Source organism: Bombina bombina, chromosome 3, assembly GCF_027579735.1.
Source record: "Bombina bombina isolate aBomBom1 chromosome 3, aBomBom1.pri, whole genome shotgun sequence".
Taxonomy (NCBI): domain Eukaryota; kingdom Metazoa; phylum Chordata; class Amphibia; order Anura; family Bombinatoridae; genus Bombina; species Bombina bombina.
The window spans coordinates 707,317-722,063 of NC_069501.1; the positions used below are offsets into that span (position 1 = coordinate 707,317).

Sequence of the window (14,747 nt, forward strand, 5' to 3'; positions counted from 1 at the left end):
TGTGTCAGATTGTTTGGATTTGGATGATAAAGAAGTTTTGTGTAGGGAGGTTGGTGAGGATGAGGTTTTGAGTGCTATTAAGAGTTTTGCTTCAGGTAAGACTCCTGGATGTGATGGGTTGCCTGTTGAGTTTTATTTGCAGTTTTGGGAGATTTTGAAAGATGATCTTGTTTTGATTTTTCGTGAATGTATGAGAGTGGATGTGTTACCTTTGTCTTGGAGACGGGGTTTTGTGTCTCTTATTTATAAGAAGAAAGGTGATAAAGAATGTTTGAAAAATTGGCGTCCAATTACTTTGTTAAATTGTGACTATAAGATCTTTGCTAAGTTGATTGCTGTTAGGATGAGAAATGTTATTGCTAAGGTTGTGGGTGAGAATCAGGTGTGTGGTGTGCCTGGTCGGAGTTTGCATGAGAATTTAAGTGTTTTGAGAGATGCTGTATGGCATGAAAGGGTGAGAGGTCAGAGTGTTGTTATGTTGACTTTGGATTTTGAGAAGGCTTTTGATCGTGTGGATCATGAGTGGATGTTGTCTGTTTTGAGAAGAATGGGTTTTCCTGTTTTCATATGTAAACAGATTTCTACTATGTATTGTTTGAATGTTAGCGAAATTTTGGTTAATGGTTTTTTGTCTAGAGGTGTGAGTTTGAAGAGTGGGGTGAAACAAGGGTGTCCCCTTTCTCCTCTGTTGTTTATTTGTTCTGTTGAACCTTTGTTACAAGCTATTAGATGTGATAAGGTTATTCGTGGGGTACCAATTCCTGGTGGTGGTGGGGTGTGTTTAAAAGTCCTGGGTTATATGGACGACTTGACTATTTTGTGTAAGTCTGTGTGTTCCCTTCAAAGGGTGATTAGGAATGTTGAGTGGTTTAGTATGGTTTCAGGTTTTAAGTTGAATTTAGATAAATCTGAGTGCTTGGTGTATGGGGAATGTGAAGGGGTGGATAGTGTTGGTGTTAAGGTTGTTTCTGATAAATTAAGAATTTTGGGTGTTTATTTTTCCCAAGATTTCAAAGGTGAAATTAATTGGGAAATTTTGTTAGGGAAGATCAAAAAGAAAATGCTTACGTGGAATTTGAGGAGTTTAACGAAAGAGGGCAGAATTTTAGTTTTAAAACAAATTGTGTTACCTATGATTTTGTTTTTGGGGTTAGTTTTTCCCCCTACAGATTTGTGTTTAAAGAGGTTGGTTCGAGTATTGTTTTTGTTTTTTTGGGGTTGTAAGATGGAAAGTTTGAAGAGAGAGAAGTTATATCTTGATCATTCTAAAGGTGGAAAGAATTTTCCAAATATTTCTGTTTTTTTGTTTTCCAAATATTTGTCTTTTTATATTAATGCTTGTTTGAAAGGTGGGTTGTGTGGTAGGTTTGTGAAGTATGCTGCTGGTTTCTTTTTTAGGCGCCATAAGTGGGTTTTGTTTGATAATGCGTTGCCTTTATGTTGGTCTTTACCATGGCAGTATGTTTATCTGGAGAAAGCTGTGAGGATGTTTAAGTTGCAGAATGAGCCTTTGGAGGTGGTGAGGGATTATAAAAAAATTAAAGCTAAAGCATGTGAGGGTATGGAAGTTTGTTTGGTGTCTCCTTTTAATGCAAAAATGTCTGAGGAGATTTGGAAATGTGTTTCACATAAGTCCTTGTCTAATCAGCAAAGAGATCTTGCATGGGCTATTGTTCATGGCTGTTTGCCTACAAGGGCTTTTCAGCGTGCTAGAGGCCTGGTGGCAAGCGCAAAGTGTTCGAGAGATGAGTGTAGGAGTGATGATAATATCTGATACGCGCCCTATCTGGGTGCCATATATTAAATGGATTTTTTTGAAACAGGGAGATGGAAGAAGAGCTTGCTCTGTCCACTCCACGCATTGACCTGGTATTGCAGTACCTCCAGGACCGGTGCACCCCTCTCTTTTGCTGTGTGACAAAAACAGAATCAACCCAAACTAAGCAAAAGCCGACAAGCTGAAATGAGCTGCTGCTGCTGCAGCAGCAGCATTTTGGACGAAAGCCTCAGCCGCAAGCATCTGTCCTGCCTGCTTTCTTTTTTGCCATCCTGTGCGCGCAGCTTTCTTTTGGACTCTTGTTAACCCCTTTTGCTGTGTGACAAAAACAGAATCAACCCAAACTAAGCAAAAGCTGACAAGCCGAAATGAGCTGCTGCTGCTGCTGCAGCAGCATTTTGGACAAAAGCCTCAGCCGCAAGCATCTGTCCTGCCTGCTTTCTTTGTTGCCATCCTGTGCACGCAGCTTTCTTTTGGACTCTTGTAAACCCTTTGTCTGCTGTCCCTAAGAAGCCTAGGAAATGGCTGTAACCTGGCGAGGTGACGTGTTTGCTATGCTTTTTTGTTCATTCTTCATTTGATGAGCATTTCTTCCCAAATCTCTGTATTGCTGTGTAAATTCATTTATTTATTTATTTGTTTGTTTATTTATTTATTTATTTATGTGTTTCCTCATTTTGTATGTATTTTGATGTGTCCATTGCTTGATTTATTGATGTGTTTAATAACTATTTTCTTTCTTTCTTTCTATCTATCTATCACTCCTTCTTGGCAGACAATAAAAGTCTTTTGAGCTGGGGGGGCGGAGCCAACAGCCGAGGAGATCAGACGTGGGTCTGCTGAGCTCCTAGGCCTTAACTAATTACAATACCTAAATACAGCCATGGACTGAGCTAAATTCATGTAAAAACAACTACCAGCCGAGCTATAAAGGAGAGGCACCCTGCCTGAGCTGATTTGTACTACTGATCACCAATTTTGCACCCATACTATAGGAGGTTGCTAGACTGCGTGAGATCAGATACTTGGGCCTACCTCCACTATTGCGGGACTACAGGACTAAGCCTGACACTGCTTTTAAAATGGAGGAAACTCAGGAGCTACTCTACGCTAAACTACAAGGGCTAGATCAGCAGATGGAAAGCTGCTTTATCGATCTCACTGACACGTGGAGATCAGCGATGCGAGGAATACCAAGTAGCGTGCACGGAGACGCGCTGACAGATTTCACCTTCACAAACCTTCCGCCACCACAATCCCAGCTGCCACTAGGACATATTGGAAACGAAGATCCAGATTGCCCTTTACAGGGCCAACCCGGCGTGATGTCAGCCGATCATACAGCACCCGCAGTGAAAACTGAAATAACGCCGAAAAATATATCTCAGAGGGAGGTGCTCGGGTGGCCATTAAACTCCATGACTTTCCTTACAGCAGCAGAGATGACTCGTCTCCTGTCAGCATTTGCTAATGCAGAGGTACTTGGTCGCTGTAATAGCGGTTTGCAGCTTACTCTTATACCTGAACAAGATTGCGACCAAAGGTCTGATTTGACTTTGTTGCTGGGGCCTTTCAGTGCAGTTATGGTGAAAGCTTACGTCCACGTTCCCGTAGAGGGTGAGTCCTCATACCCAAAACCCACAAGCTCATCTCCACATGGCCATGGTATCGGATATTTTATTCATCCCTGTCGGAGTGCAGATCATAATACCCTCTGGTCACTAAGAGACTGGCTCAGTAACCCTTTGGTCATTTCCTTGAGGAAGGCTGGTATAGGATGACTTTATGATTAGCAATTGGTCATGTTAGAGTGTACATTAACATTCCTCTTAGTGACCTCTCCTAAGTTGCAGCTTAGGTTTACATAAAATGAAAGGCAATGACTCCTGGGATCTTTACAAATGATGCCTGTATTTCCTTAACTGTATGCCTATGGAATAATGATTGGTCTTCATCTTCTTGTATTGTTTATATTCTGTGTTATTGAATTTCAGGAGCACATTATGTGCATAGTTTAACACTGTTTACAGATTATGCTACTACGTGTAGTGAGACTCTGTGTGGGCTCGGGCACCTGATGCTAATTTTCTTATTTTTCCATGCACTTTAATAAGACGTTTTTTGTTTTTTTTCCTATTATACTGGAGAGTTTTATAGATACTTGTCCTTGCATAATCCTGTTCTGTTGACTAATAAGACACCACTGCTACATGAGGGTAGTATGTACACTTACGCTAATTTGGGCTGGAACCCTCCTATATTCTAGGAATTCTTTTTGGATATTTTCCCTATACTAATACAAAGCCCTAGTATCTACCTTTATTGCTGTTTAGTATGAAACAACTACACTGCTATTCTATTTTTTTTATGCAACATGTTGTAAACACACCACAGAATAGCCACTCTATGCATTGCAGGATTTTGTTTAGTGCTATTTATCTTATGCACAATCTGCTCTCTCTGCTTAATCTCTAAATAGCATATCCTCCTACTCTCTATTTGCCTATAGCTAGAGAAGCATGGTGCAGACTTTCATTGTCATCTTCTGACATTATTACTAAGCTTCCCTAAAGGTTTTGCTCCCTTTTCTTAATTTTTTTTTTATGTTGCATTATATGGAATATGTATCTGGGTTATATGCTTTTTTTATGCCCTGTCTTCCCTAGTATATTTTATGACCTAGTGATGTGTATCTAGATAGCTAATATATAGGACAGGGATGAAACTTTAGTTTATCTACTTATGGGGATCAGATATATATAGGTGCAGCAAGGGTTAATGCTAATTTTCTCTCAATAATTCCCTTGTGGGCAGCTGTTAAGGTGGTTAGACTAACAGGAATTTGTACAATCCCAATTCCAGACGCACACTCTGCTTCTATATTATATTCTGCCATAGGATACCATTAATTCTTACTACTTATTCTGTTGCATGGTGTTTTATTATGGTATTTACATATCTCTATACGGCCATATTAGTGTAGTGGCAATTCAATTATCACAGTTGAAGGCTTATGTCTACCTATTGTACTATATACTTAAGTGTTTAATACGCATCCTTACCCTAGTTTACCACCCATTATAACAGTCAACATATGGCATAAGGTTAGAGAGATGCTACTCCTCTGATCGCACTAATGCAGATTATATATGTAATATGTTCAATCACATGTCTTAGACTCCATATGTCCGCGTGATTGCAATTTAGCTAATCTATTAACATATCCATAATAATATTATTCCTGTTTATTGTTATGTGAGTAAGGGGACTCTTTGGTATTAGCGGGACAGTTTGTATCAGTGTTGATATATATCTGTGATGCCCTGCAGGATTATACAGACTATTTTCCAAGTTACCAAGTTTTGAGCATTGCAAATATTGGAGATCTATATTATGCCTCTATACGTGGTGATATAACCTTTTACTTACTTCATGATTAGAAGATGTGCATGTATGGTCTAGATATGATGTTAGTTTTTACACAATATTTATACTCAATCCTATTGTGTACTATTATAACCCTTTGACATACTCTCCACTGTATCCCTCTTTATTTATAAAATACTCATCTTCCCATAACCCTCTTTCTCAGCTAAATTAAGGAGTCAATACATTATAGTTTATTTATTATCCAACAGATTACTTAACCTTCATGTTTAATATTAAATTGCCCTTCTCTATACCCCCATTTTATTTACTTATGCATGGCTAATAATTCATAGATAGATAACAAGATGGCATTGCCCATTTACTTTGCTACATGGCCAAGACTAAGAGTCCCCACCAAGTCTCCTAATATACCTTTATATTTATATGGCTCCGCCCTCCACCCTTCCCCTACTATACATAGCGGTGCTTACCCGCTGAATCTCCCCCTCCCCACCTTGCTAAACGTATTCACGCTCCTTTTGAAGCTCTATTAGGGCTAGACTTCTGGCCATCAGTTGTCTATTATTTTCTATATTTTTGGTCCATGGGACCTAAAACTAAGTTCCTAACTGGCCAGCCATACATGATATACTATTGAAAAAATGAGGTATCGTTAACCGTTCACCAATGTACTATATAGAGACCGAGATGTTTCAATTAATTGTGTTTGTATTTTGTTCATATGACAAAAGGTGTTCTGTATTTTATGTATATTTTTTGCAAAAACCTCAATAAAAAAAAAAAATATTTAAAAAAAAAAAGTCTTTTGAGCTGTCAATGTTGTCTGTGTGCTGCTTTCTCCACCTGGTGCCTGGACAGGGAAGTTGAAAAAAAAAAGTTGAGCCTGCTAGCTAGCTAGCTAGCTAGCTAGACAGGCAGGCAGGCAGCTAGGCCCACAAGATCCAGTAGTAGCAGCAGCAGCAACTAGGTGCAATCAGCCTGATCAGCCAGCCCGGTGGCTTTCACGTCTTTCTGTCTGTCTCCGGAGTGCAGCTACGACGATGGCGGGGGGAAGGAGGGGGGCCATTTTCAGGGGAGGGTGGAGGAGGCGGAGCCATGCAAATTGGAGAGCAGCTCTCTGTCCAGTAGTCAGGAGACAGCAGCAGGTTCCTGGTCGCCGCTGCTGTTTTTTCTCATAAAGCAGAATGTTTTCTGTTATCCCTGGCCAGTAGTGGTGCTTTTTGTGTGGCCTAGCAGCCTGCCATGTATTGTTGTTGGTTGTTGCTGCAGCTTTTGAATTTCCAATGGTGTGATTTGTGGTCAGCATTGGAGTGCTGCTCTGTCTCCCCGAGGCAGAGGGAGTGCTCTGAGCGTGCGGCGTCCCAGACAAGAGCGTTGCGTTATCGCTTCTCGGCCTTTTGGCTTAGATCAAGTGTCTGGGCCATTAGGAGTTGCGGAACCTGACCCCTCGGCCTGGTGGTGTTTCCTTCGGGTGCACCACCTGCTGCTATTGGGGGGTTAGCTATCCAAAGCGTCCGAGTTGGGATCAAAGTTGCCATTATGGCGGCAATTGTTGGAGCTGGAGTTGGAGTTGCTGATGTCATCGGAGGAAGTGATGGAGGCCGATCTGCAGATGGAGGAGGAGTCGTTGCTGGAGATCGAGGTGGATTGGTGGAGGAGGCTGGAGTTCGGGAGGAGGCTGGAGTTCGGGAGGAGGCTGGAGATCGAGGTAGTGGAGTCGGTTATGTGGCTGGAGGTCGATTTGGTAGTAAGGGGGTACCAGGAGGACGTAGGCGGGTGGATCCTACTGGATCTTATCCGCATGATACGCTCCGTATCCAGGTGGCTCCGGAGCATCAAGTTTTAAAAAGTGGTGTTTTTTTGCAGAAAACAATTTTGGTTGATTTATTTGGTTTTTCCTTTGAACAGTTTATGTGTTTCCAGGATTTTTATAGGAAAGGCCATTTTGTTTTAACTATGATTTCTAACCAGCTGGCCACTGTTGTTCTGGAGAAGTGCAGGATTTATAAAGCACATGAGGCTTTGGAGGGGGTTAAAATTACCCCTATGTTTGGTGGCGGGGAGAAACTCCTTATTGTTCATATGTACAATCCCCATGTTAAGGAGGCAGAGATCACCCGCTACCTCATGCATTTCTGTGCGAGGATTAATCCTGAGGGGAAAGTCTTTAATTCCCTTGGAGTCTGGACGGGAAAATGGAAATTCAGGGTGTCTTTCCGTCCAGACGAGGAGGAATTTGGGGGTTTTCTTAGACCCCCCTCTGTTCTCCATTGGGAGTAACAGAGGCATTCTTGTCTTTAATCAAATGCCCCCATACTATCGCAAGTGTTTGCGGTATGGGCATGACCCCTCTGACTGCGTCGAGAACCAGGTTTATCGTTTTTGTAAAAAGTCAGGACATCTGAGCAAAGACTGTACCGTCCGCATTTGTGATCTCTGCGGTGAGTCAGACCATTTGAGTCGCTCCTGTCCGGAGAGGCGCAGATGGGAGACTCGGAAGCAGCCCTTTGTGGTGCGTCTGGGTACTCCTTCTGAGAAGGGGGAGTGTCAGGCGCATCCTGTGGCGGTGCAGTCTGTCCCCTTGCCTCCTGTGGAGGAAGCGGATGAAGAAATGGATTTGTCTGTTAAGGAGGTACGTGAGCCCATGGATACTGGAGAGGTGGGTGTTTCTGGTTCTACTGAGGGGTCTTTGGTTCCTCCTACTAAACAAAAGAGGTCAGCTGTCAAATCAGGATATAAGGTGGAGAAGCTTGCTTCTGTGAAACCGAAGTTGATAAAACCTGTTGTGGATCCTGTGGCTGAGAGGGATGAAAATCCCTCAAAGAAGCTGAAGTCTTTGCCTGGTGAGGAATCGTCCTCTATGTCTCCTGATTTGAGCCACCTGGAGCATGACAATAGGTTCTCTGTTTTGGAACAAGATCCGGTATTCCCCAATGATGACTTACAGAACATTGATTTTGGTCTTTTTTCTGGAACAGAGAATATTTCTGATGTTAGTAGCTTTGAAGCGAGTGAACTCAGGATTGATGATTCATCAGTGCCTGCTGGAGAGGTTGTAGCAAGTCCTGTGCCCAGTGACATTTCGGAGGGCCAGGGTGGTTTCCTGCTTAGGAGATTTTCTAGGTAGGAAGTTTTGCTGCTCCTCTCTAGATGCTAAATATAGCATCCTTAAATACACGGGGCTTTAAAAGCCCTCCTCGGAGGGCAGCCCTGTGTGATTTTTTAGGTAACACTAATAATAACATTATTTATTTGCAAGAGTGCTGTATAGATAAAAATGATAAGGTGGAAGTTTTAGAAAAATATTTTAGAAAAATATTGGGATAGGGGCCCATCAGTATGGTCAGGTAGTAACGAGAATAAATCTGTAGGGGTGGGCATCCTTTTTAATAGCCATGATTTTATTATTAATAGTTTTATTGAAATTGTCCCGGGTAGGCTTTTAGTTGTCCATGTCAGTTATTTTAATTTTAGTTTTAGATGTATTAATGTTTATGCCCCTGTTATTAAGAAAGAGAGGTTAGAGTTTTTTAAGATTTTAGCTTTGTTTTTAGCAGGATCAGAACCTTTGATTTTAGGTGGGGATTTTAACTGTGTTTTACCAGGTGAGAAGAGGGAGAGTATGAGTGTGAGTGAGTATTTGGATGGGTCTGCTAGTGTGTTGAAAGGTATGATTGAGGATTTTAGGCTAAATGATGTATGGATGAGGTTGAATGGTGCGGATCCTGGTTTTACGTGGAGTAATAGGGCGGTTAAATCCCGTATTGATTTTATGTTTTTATCAAAGGTTTTTAGTTTGCGGTCTTTTTAAGTGAGAATGTGTTTTCTGACCACAAGCTTTTAGAGTGTGTGTGTGAATTACCTGCTGAGCAGAATTTTAAATCTTATTGGAAATTGAATACCTCTCTTTTAGATGATGATTTTATTAGACAGAGTTTTATTGCTAGTTATAAGAAATTGAGTTTTAGTCGGAGGTATGAGGACATTATTTTATGGTGGGATAGAGTTAAAGTTTTAATTTGGGACTTTTTTTATTAAAATGGGTAAGAGAGTGGCTAGGGAGAAGAGGGAATTTTATTGTAAATTAAATTTTAGACTTCAAGCACTTTATCAGGCACGATCTTATGGTTTTAATGTAGATGATGATATTTTAAAATTAAAAGAAGAAATTAGGAAAAATTTAGAGGAAAAGGGGAAACAAATAATTTTTTATTCTAAGGTACAAGTTTTAGAGGAGGATGAGAAGTGTTCTAGGTTCTTTTTTAAAAAATTAGTTAGTAAAAAGAGTTTTATGGGGAGTATAGAGGGGAAATCTGACATTAATGGTATGAAGCAAGAGGTTTTAATTTTTATTCGGATCTATATTCTCCTAAATTTTTAGATCCCTCCCTAAAAGAACATTTTTTATCACAATTGTATTCTTCTTTTAATTTTAATGATCAATCTTTTTTAGCTCAGGATTTTAATTGTGCAGAAATTTTAGGGGTTATTAAAAGTTTTAGTAATGGTAAGACATAATAGATTAGAGAACTGGCACTAGATATAGTGTATAGAGGAATAAATGGATAATAAATCCGGTGCTACCCTTCAATATATATAAGTATAGATGAACAGGTAAGAGAACCTAAAGTTTAAGGGTTTAATATAGCACTCATTCCTACTAAGGTTAATTATAAAAAATTGAATTTTTATTTACTTAAAGTTAAACAATAATAAAGGGGAGTCAACACCTTTATAGTACCCACTAGCTCGCTGTGCACCTTGTCCCCCTGTTTCCTGGCCGATAGCAGCTCCCTCGGCTTCAGGTGACAGGGACAAGGGACAGCAATAAAACCAATATAAATGTGCACCGAGGTGCTTACAATTTCCACAAATGCGTTTCGGCTGTGTAAACCAGCCTTTGTCAATGTGTAAGAGCAAACCGAGGCCCGGGTGCCACCCTCTTATATAGTGCTAACACAGACTATCCCCACCAATCCGCTTCGGCCTTTGACAACGCCCATCATCGCACCAATAAGCCACTGTGCATTCAGGGCGTATCCTGATGCTCACATTTGATAGGATTCCTCTGAAGCGGCTTCGTCTCTACTGATTTTCAATTGGTTGCGCGTAATAACAACTTATACTCACTTGATAAACAAACAAACTTCCTAAGAGTGAACATATTGAGTTATTTGTAATATCCATCATCTCGTAATTATTACTAGCTGATACCATCATTGCTATATATTACTGTTCGAGTTAAGTCTTTAGCAACTGTTCTTTGTAATTCAGTGTTAGAATGTCCTGTCTGCACGGCTAATCGTAATATGATTAAACATCCTTAATCTTTTTTCTATGCTCATGCATTAAACGACTACTATCTTTTCATCATTGACATATCATATTTCAAACAAAATCTTGTGTGATTATATTTTCTAATTGTCTCGTGAATGTGGCCATTCCCAGGGCGGATTATAGTATTGGAATATTCTTCTGAAGTGTTTCCGTGGGTGTATTTCAATTCCAACTGTCACTTCATCATTTCTGCAGTGTTCGAGTTAGGTGATTCCTTATAGTGAATCGTGTGATTACTGACTTGGTATAGTTACTCAGATCACTATAAATAAATAATAGTCACATATCTAGAACTAAGAGATCACTGTCCAGTTTAATCTCTGTTTTGTCTATGTTGAGTCTAAGATTTACGTTCTCTAGCAGAGTCATGACCCATTAATATTATTATGGAATTTCTATGCGAAGTTGGTAATTCTATTACATTTAACCCAGTTATACATAGCCATCACTCACAGACAGTATGTTAGCTAATATATGTGCATTACATGTATCAAGATTTTAGAAAAATGTCACTGAAGTTTAGCTTCATATCTTTATGGTATCATTATTATTAATGTTTCATTTCGATGGTGTAAATCAGATATGTTAGTTGATAGACAAAATATTGCCTGATTAGAGTATGAAGTCAAATATGTTTCTATCATCTCTTATAGGTAAAGATGCATTGCACTCATTTATAATTATAGCATGTTTTGTTAATGTGATAAGACTTATGTGAATGCTTATCTACCTAGATATATAATCCTCACATAGTAGTATTAGTATGAAAATACATATACAATATGTTTGGGTTTTTTTCTATATGCTTTTTATAAGCGGAGGATGTTTATGAGAGTAGTTGTTAGATTGTAGTAGTTGTTGGCAACTAAAAGGGAGGGGGGGGAACAGATAAAGCACTATGGACGGCACGTTAAAACAAAACAACTTATTACATGTATGCACAATGTACCATATGAATGTTGATTATACATTCACAATATTAATCATCCTGTGTTCCCTTTCGAACACTTGAGATGTTTTATCATGGAATGTTATTTGAACTAAAATCAACATTTTCATTTTACATTTATACAACTTTGCAAAGTATTGTTCTAAATACAGATTCGGAAAACTAAGATTATCATTCCTCCTAATTTACAAGAAAACCCAATAATTATTTGCTTCGTTCATTCCGTGTGGCATTACTGTGTTTAATTTAAATATCCAAGTTGTTATTACGCGCAACCAATTGAAAATCAGTAGAGACGAAGCCGCTTCAGAGGAATCCTATCAAATGTGAGCATCAGGATACGCCCTGAATGCACAGTGGCTTATTGGTGCGATGATGGGCATTGTCAAAGGCCGAAGCGGATTGGTGGGGATAGTCTGTGTTAGCACTATATAAGAGGGTGGCACCCGGGCCTCGGTTTGCTCTTACACATTGACAAAGGCTGGTTTACACAGCCGAAACGCGTTTGTGGAAATTGTAAGCACCTCGGTGCACATTTATATTGGTTTTATTGCTGTCCCTTGTCCCTGTCACCTGAAGCCGAGGGAGCTGCTATCGGCCAGGAAACAGGGGGACAAGGTGCACAGCGAGCTAGTGGGTACTATAAAGGTGTTGACTCCCCTTTATTATTGTTTAACTTTAAGTAAATAAAAATTCAATTTTTTATAATTAACCTTAGTAGGAATGAGTGCTATATTAAACCCTTAAACTTTAGGTTCTCTTACCTGTTCATCTATAGTAATGGTAAGACCCCAGGAAATGATGGGTTACCAATTTAATTTTATAGGGTTTTTTGGGATGTTTTAAAAGATGATTTTATGATTTTATTTAAAAAGTGTAGTGATTTTAATATTTTACCTTTATCTTGGACGCAGGGAGTTGTTGTTTTAATTTATAAAAAAGGTGATAAAGATTTTATTAAGAACTGGCGTCCCATTACACTTTTAAATACAGATTATAAAATTTTTACTAAACTTTTAGCATCCCGTTTGAAATCTGTCATTTCCAAAGTTGTAGCCCCCTGTCAGGCCTGTGCGGTGCCTGGGAGGAGTATTACGGAAATTTTAAGCACTATTAGAGATTCAATATTTTATTGTTTAGATAGGGACCAGAGCTTGGCTCTTTTTAGTGTAGACTTTGAGAAAGCCTTCGATCGCGTGTCACATGAGTTTTTATTTACGGTTTTAGAAAGGATGGGTGTGCCTGTACGGATGCTGAATCAGATTAAGAGTGTGTATGATGGTTGTGTGAGTAGAGAGTCTGTTAATGGGTTTTTAACTGATGGTGTTTTTATTAAGTCTGGAGTTAAGCAGGGCTGCCCTTTATCACCTATTTTATTTATTTGTTGTGTTGAGCCACTATTATGTGCATTAAGAAAAGACAAGGTGATTCGTGTTGTGCCTGTTCCTGGAGGGGGAGGAACGCAAGCTAAAACCGTGGCATACATGGATGACATCACCATTCTGTGCACTGACATAGTCTCTTTAAATAGAGCAGTAAGGACTGTGGAGTGGTTCTGTTGTGCGTCTGGGTGTAAGATGAATGCGGATAAATCTGAGTGTATGTTGTATGGCCGGTGGGACAGTTTGCTTGATGTGACTGTGCCGTTTGTGAGAGATAAGATTAAGATTTTAGGCACCTATTTTACGGGTAACATGAAGTATGATTTTATGTGGGAAACCGTTTTAGCTAAAGTTAAGAAAAAAATTCAGTTATGGGCTTTTAGGAAGTTGACTTTAGAGGGTAAGATTTTAATAGTGAGACAAGTGATTTTACCCATTGTTTTATATGTATCCATGGTTTTATTTCCCCCGGTTTTATTAAGAGAATTATCCGTGAATGTTTTATTTTTTATTGGGGGGCTAAAATGGAGCGTTTTAAAAGAACTGAACTACAGAAATTGTCTTTTAATGGTGGGAAGAACGCTCTGGACATGGATAAGTTTTTAAGTTTTTATCCTATAATATAAAGATGGCTCTTTGCAGTGAGGATTGCATTGCTAGTTTGTTTATAAAATACACCACTGGATTTATTTTTCACAAATACAAATGGGTTTAATTGGCTTTGAATAGACCTTATGCGTTTAACCTGCCCAAACATTATGTGGTTTTAGAGAGAATCATTCGAGTTTTTAAGTTGCAGAATTTTACTACAGAGACTTTGATTGACCATAAGAAAATTTTTGGGGTATTTTTCACTGGCGAAGTTATAAGTCCTGTTATAAATTTTTCTGCAATTGTCTCTCGACAAATCTGGAAGAATGTGGCGCATAAATTTCTATCTAACTTCCAGAAGGATTTGGCCTGGGGGATTGTCACAGACTCTCTCCCTACCAGGGAATTCCAGCATAGACGGGGCCTGGTTGCCAGTGCCAAGTGCCCTCGAGCAGGGTGTGAGAGTTGTGAGACGCCACTTCACATCTTTTGGAACTGCAGATTTGCACAAGAGGTCTGGAGGCAAATTAGTCCCCTTCTAAAGTGGGTAGGCGGTCTGAGGATTCTCAACCATGAGGCTGTTTTATATGGCAAGATGCTTTGCATAGCGGAAGAAAAGTTTTTATATGTCTGGCTTATTATCAATTGTTTTAAAGAAGCCATCTGGCTGGCCAGAAATATTTTACTTTTTAATCATGAACTTTTATCTGTAAAGAACTGTGTACAATATGCCTTGAGTTTAATCCATATTTATTATTTACGTGACAAGAAAAGCATCGGAGATAGACGCTAAAGCACATTTTGGCTTTCTGTTCTGGAGCCGGATCTCCTTTTAATTATTTTTTATGCTTTTCTAGGGACAGCTGTAGGGACAGCTGTAGGGTCAGTTAGTTGGGTTGGTGAAGAGAGGGATAGAGCTGAGGGTGAGCTTATAGGGTTATTCTGAGGGACAGTTCTTTTATGCCAGTTGTTTTATGCCAGTTGTTTTATGCCAGTTATTTTATGCCAGTTATTTTATGTCTGTTTGTTTAAGCCAGTTTTTACTGATTTTTCTGGCTTTTTCACAGATGATGTGATTGAGTCCCTCATTGGTTTTATGTGCGTATTCTCCTTCGGGGGAATTAAAACTGGAGGTTAACTCTTAACTGAAGTGAAAAGAAAAAAAAAATCTGTTCTTATCAGTTTAATATCTGATACGCGCCCTATCTGGGTGCCATATATTAAATGGATTTTTGAAACAGGGAGATGGAAGAAGAGCTTGCTCTGTCCACTCCACGCATTGACCTGGTATTGCAGTACCTCCAGGACCGGTGCACCCCTC

The 14,747-nt window shown here is 39.5% G+C and overlaps 1 non-coding gene and 1 pseudogene across 1 annotated transcript; both read left to right on the plus strand.

The window, feature by feature from the left end:
* The first annotated feature begins 1,732 nt into the window (after positions 1-1,732).
* LOC128655069 (uncharacterized) lies at positions 1,733-1,903 on the plus strand (annotated as a pseudogene).
* A 12,657-nt stretch (positions 1,904-14,560) lies between these two features.
* Positions 14,561-14,747, plus strand: LOC128654972 (U2 spliceosomal RNA). Its single transcript, XR_008401595.1, has one exon. It is a non-coding gene; the product is annotated as a U2 spliceosomal RNA (small nuclear RNA).